This window comes from Puma concolor, chromosome D3, assembly GCF_028749965.1.
Source record: "Puma concolor isolate L17-30 chromosome D3, mPumCon1.1.hap2, whole genome shotgun sequence".
Taxonomy (NCBI): Eukaryota; Metazoa; Chordata; class Mammalia; order Carnivora; family Felidae; genus Puma; species Puma concolor.
The window spans coordinates 7,095,485-7,101,429 of NC_141678.1; positions in this window are offsets into that span (position 1 = coordinate 7,095,485).

Here is a 5,945-nt window from a genome sequence, read left to right on the forward strand (position 1 = left end):
CTGACTCATTTCACTTAGCATAATACCCTCCAGTTCCATCCACATAGTTGCAAATGGCAAGATTTCATTCTTTTGATTGCCGAGTAATACTCCATTGTATATATATACCACATTTTCTTTATCCATTCATCTATCGATGGATTTGGGCTCTTTCCCTACTTTGGCTATTGTTGATAGTGCTGCTATCAACATGGGGGTGCATGTGTCCCTTAGAAACAGCACACCTGTATCCCTTGGATAAATGCCTATTGCTGGGTCGTAGGGTAGTTCTATTTTTAGTTTTTTAAGGAACCTCCATACTGTTTTCCAGAGTGGCTGCACCAGCTTGCATTCCCGCCAACAATGCAAAAGAGATCCTCTCTCTCCGCATCCTCGCCAACATCTGTTGTTGCCTGAGTTGTCAATGTGAGCCATTCTGACAGGCGTAAGGTGGTATCTCATTGTGGTTTTGATTTGTCTTTCCCTGATGATGAGTGATGTTGGGCATTTTTTCATGTGTCAGTTGGCCATCTGGATGTCTTCTTTGCAGAAGTGTCTGTTCATGTCTTTTGCCCATTTCTTCACTGGATTATTTGTTTTTTGGGTGTTGAGTTTGATAAGTTCTTTGTAGATTTTGGATACTAACCCTTTATCTGATATGTCATTTGCAAGTACCTTCTCCCATTCCGTCGCTTGCCTTTTAGTTTTGCTGATTGTTTCCTTCGCTGTGCAGAAGCTTTTTATTTTGATGAGGTCCCAGTAGTTCATTTTTGCTTTTGTTTCCCTTGCCTCCAGAGACATGTTGAGTAGGAAACAGATAAAAGGTAACTACAAATAAGCATGTTTATAAAAAACTAAGATTAAAAACTCTTACAAAATGACCATGGAAAACTTCATGCTGAGTGAAAGAGGTCAGACACAAAAGGCCACACATTGTATGATCCCACTGATATGGAATTGTCCAGAACAGGTAAATCCAAAGAGACAGAAGGTCAATTAGTAGCTGCCAGGGACTGGGGAGGGAGAATAGGGAGCGACTGCTAATGGGTATGGGGTCTCCTTTTGGGGTGATAAATATAGAAGTGGTGGTTGTACAATATTGTGAATGTATGAGGCACCTGGGTGGCTCAGTCAGTTAAGCATCTGACTTTTGATTTTGGCCCAGGTCATGATCTCACAGTTCATGGGTTCAAGACCCTCATCGGGTTCTCCACTGTCATTGAAGAACCTGCTTCGGATCCTTGCTCTCTGTCCCTCCCCCACTTACTCTCTCTCTCAAAAATAAATAAGCATTGAAAAAAAAATACTAACAATGTTATTATTGCCACTAAATTGTTCACTTTAAAATGGTTCATTTTATGTTATGTGAATTTCACTTGATTAAAACAAACAAAAACCACTTGTGAGCAGAATCTGTAGAGTAACTGACCCTGTCTCCAGCTCATCCTCCTTCCCACCCCACACTCTTCCTCTGTCCCCAGTCCTGTCCCGCATCAGGCAAGTTCTCTCTTCCCCAGGGCCGGTGAAGGTAGAGTTTGGGTGGGATTTTAACTATCGGCCAGTGTCTCCTGTGGTGCTGGTAACCCCTCGATTAACTGGGTAATTCTCATGTAAACGTTTTCCTTACTCCTTGGAGCCAGACATGGAGCCAGAGTGTCTGTTTGACTGAATTCCTTTGTTGAAGTCCTAACCCCCAGGACTTTAGACTGGAACTGTATTTGGAGAGAGGTTCTTCAAAGAGGTAATTAAGTTAAAATGAGGTCATTAGGATGGCCCGAATCCAACAGAGCTGGTGTCCTTATAAGAAGAGGAGGTTAGGGGGCACCCGGAAGGGTCAGCTGGTTAATGGTCTGACTCTTGATTTCAGCTCAAGTAATGATCTCACAGTTCGTGAGATCGAACCCCATGTCAGGCTCTGTGCTGACAGCACAGAGCCTGCTTGGGATTCTCTCTCTCCCTCTCTCTCTCTCTCTCTCAAACATAAATAAACTTTTTAAAAAAAGAAGAGGAGGAGGTTAGGACACAGACACACACAGAGGGAGGTCTATGTGAAGACACAGGGAGAAGATGGCTGTTGTCAAACCAAGAAGAGAGGCCCCAGAAGAAATGACCCCACGGACTCGGTGACCTTAGACTTCTGGCCTCCAGAACTGTGAGAAATAAATTCCTGCTGTTTAAGCCCCCAGTCTGTGGACCTTTGTCATGGTGGCCCTAGCCAATTGACAGGGTCTGATCATTCTTCTTATGTGCCTCCGTCAGCCACTGGTTCCAGGGCTCAGCTGGAATGCCCTATCTGTTTATTTGAAACCACTTATCACCTATAAATGTGAAGAGAATTTGACACAAGGCCTGCTGTGCTACACAGCAGAGAAATTCAACTTCAGAAAAAGCAGAATAACACTAAGGACAGGTGGACTTTTCATAGGCAAACATTGCCCAACTGCTTCTTCTCTCTCTTCATCTACCTTTTGTGCAATGATGGAAACCCATCTCAGAATGTATTAAAGTGCATATTTTTAAAAAATGGAATGAGGGATAAAAATTACTTAGCTCTCTAGAGTTCCTGTAGAGGCTGACATTTCACTCATGATTTTATTTTATTATTATTGTTATTTTTTAGGTTTATTTACTTCTGAGAGAGAACGAGAGGGGAAGGGGCAGAGAGAGAGAAGGGGACAGAGGACCCAAAGTGGGCTCGGCACTGACAGCAGAGAGCCTGATACAGGATTCGAACCCACAAACTGTGTCACTCATGATTTTAAAAAAATGTATCTTGGGGGCGCCTGGCTGCTCAGTCGGTAAAGTATGTGACTCTTGATCATGCATGGGGTCGTGAGTTCAAACTCCACAGTGGGAGTAGAGCTTATATTAAAAGAAAAAAATGTAGGGGCCACCTAGCTGGCTCAGTCAGTAAATCACACAACTCTTGATCTCTGGATTGTAAGTTTGAATCCTACATTGGATGTAGAGTTCGCTGAAAAACAAAATCTCTCCTGTATGTAAACTAACTGAAATTTAAATAAAAATTTGAAAACACTTAAAAAAATAAAATCTTAAAGAAACCCATATATATCTATATATCTATATCTATATCTATTTAAACATGTTCTATGTATTTATTTTGAGAGAGAGAGAGAGAGAGAGAGAGAGTGCATAACCAGGGGAGGGATGGAGAGAGAGAATCCCAGGCAGGCTCCGAGCTGTCACTGCAGAGCCCCACACAAAGGCTGAACTCACAAACTGTGAGATCATGACCTGAGCTGAGTTGGTTAAGCATCCTACTCTTGATTTCGGCTCAGGTCACGATCCCAAGGCTCTCAGAAGACAGCCCCGAGTCAGGCTCTGTGCTGACAGCATGGAACCTGCTTGGGATTCTCAATCTCTCCCTCTCTCTCTGCCCCTCCCCTGCTTGTGCACGCACACGCGCTCTCTCTCTCTCAAAATAAATAAATAAACTAAAAAAAAAAAAAAAGCAAAATGGGGCTCCTGGGCGGCTCGATCAGCTAAGCATCTGACTCTTGATTTTAGCTCAAGTCATGATCTCACAGTTGTGAGATCGAGCCCTGCATCTGGCTCTGCGTTGACAGCGTGGAGACTGCCTTGGGATCCTCTCTCCTCCTCTCTCTCTGCCCCTCCCTGACTTTCTCCCTCTCTCTCTCAAAATAAATAAATAAACAGGAAAAAAAAAAACCTACTAAAATTATTATAGTCAACCCAGGAAAAAAATCTTCCTCAATATTCTTATCTACTATTATTATGTCTAATAAAGAATATTCACAGAAAGCTCCTAATAGTAATTTTTTCTAAAACAAAAATTGCAATGTATCTCTTGTCCTACTTCAGAAACTTCAGTTATCAACGGAATAAAACTCAGCATGGATGGCATTTCCCTGCCAGGCTACCTGGAACCAGCCTGGTATGGGGGGAAGTGAAAGAGAATGGCCTTTGGAATCAGACGTTCCTGGGACAAAATTCCAGCTTTACCACCCACCGCTCAGGTGCCTGGGAAGAAGAGAATGAAAGAGGTCTAGGATCTTTCCAGCTTTTGATGCTCCTGATTTATTTTCTTACTGAGATACAGTTCACATCCTATAAAATTCATCCTGTTTTCCTTAAGCCTACTTACTTTGTTGGCTATCTCGTGCCAGATACTTTTTTACATTCAATGCGTGCCTAGAAGGGCTGAGAGGGTCAGGACAGGCAGGGCACACACATTTCAATTTACATCAATGCCCGTCTTTGTCTTTCCCACTGAGGGTTCAGCCACCGCTTTCCTGCACTTCTCAACAGCCCAGTGGCCCATCCTTCATCACTGATAGAGAGAAATAAAGATGGGATCGAGGAGAACCAACCAACCGGCAGAGGAGAGCCTGAGAGAGACAATCTTGCTCATTCTGGCAGCCATAGGCAAGTCCCCGGCGTGTGGCCAGGTGTCCTTGGTCCGGGCTGGCTTCCAGACATCAGCTGGGTTCCCAGCCACCTGAGCCATTTTTCAAGAAACCAGTATGCCATGCAAACCAGTATGCAATTCCCAAGGGCCCCAGCGTCAAGTTCTCAACCTCATTCCAGCCCAGGACGCCTACCGAATACATCCTTGCACTTGATCTTAGCCAAAAAAGCCGGGAAATGATAAATCTGCCCTCGTAAAGTGTACAATTTGGTGAGTTTTAGTATATTCACAGTGTTGTGCGGTTATCCCCTCTGATTCCAGAGCTTCTTTGTCACCCAGAAAGGAGCCCTGGGCCCGTTAGCAGTCCTGTAGAGTTCCTGCAGCCTCTGGCAAACACCAGTCTACCTTCTGTTTTTATGATTATGATATATATTTTTTAAATTTTTTATTAATTTTAATTTATTTAAAATTTTTTTAACATTTATTTTTTTGAAAGACAGAGAGGGACAGATCATGAGTGGTGGAAGGGCAGACAGAAAAAGGGAGACACAGAATCCAAAGCAGGTTCCGGGCTCCGAGCTGTCAGCACAGAGCCCAATTCAGGACTCAAACCCACGAACCATGAGATCATGACCTGAGCCAGAGTTGGATGCTGAGTCACCCAGGCACCTCATGATATATGTATTTTTTGATGTTTTCTTTATTTTTGAGAAGGAGAGCACGAACGGAGAAGGGGCAGGGGGCGGGGCAGAGATCTAATGCAGGTTCCTCGCTGCCAGCAGCAAGCCTGATGCAGGGTTTGAACTCGTGAACCATGAGATCATGACCTGAACGGAGGTCGGATGCTCAACCGACTGAGCCACCCAGGCACCCCCGGTGATGACATATTTTTTTAATGTTTATTATTTATTTTTGAGAGAGAAAGGGAGAGAGAGAGAGAGAGAGAGAGAGAGAGAGAGAGAGAGAATGAGCGGGGGAGGGGTGGGGGGCAGGGGGACACAATTCGAAACAGGCTCCACGCTCTGAGCTGTCAGCACAGAACCTGATGCAGGGCTCGAACTCACAAACCATGAGATCATGACCTGAGCCAAAGTCAGACACTTAACTGACAGAGCCACCCAGGTGCCCCCAGTTATGATACATTTTTAAAAATGAAGAAATGCCAGGGAGCCTGGCTGGCTCATTCGGTGGAGCATGTGACTCTCGATCTTGGGGTTGTTTGAGCCCCATGTTGACTGTAGGGTTGCCTTTAAAAAAATGAAGAAATGCCATAACAGGGTTAGAAAAATCGGGTGAGGAGGATTTAGAGGGGAAAATACCTTAATCAAGACTTCCCTTCCCATCCTGGTTTAGGTGCCTGTTCTTCTGGGTTGGGTTCAACAGGTGTAAATGAGGCCTTGGGTTCTGCTGGGGTGTTGGCAGCAAAACCCACGAGGGGCTTTCTCTCCTGTCTATGTGTTGGTCAGGAGACCAGAAAATGGCACTCAGCTTACGTATAAAGATCACGATGATGGTTAAACTATGTCCACAAATGCTTTGACACTCTCCTTTCAAAAGATGGGGCCTAACCTTCCTC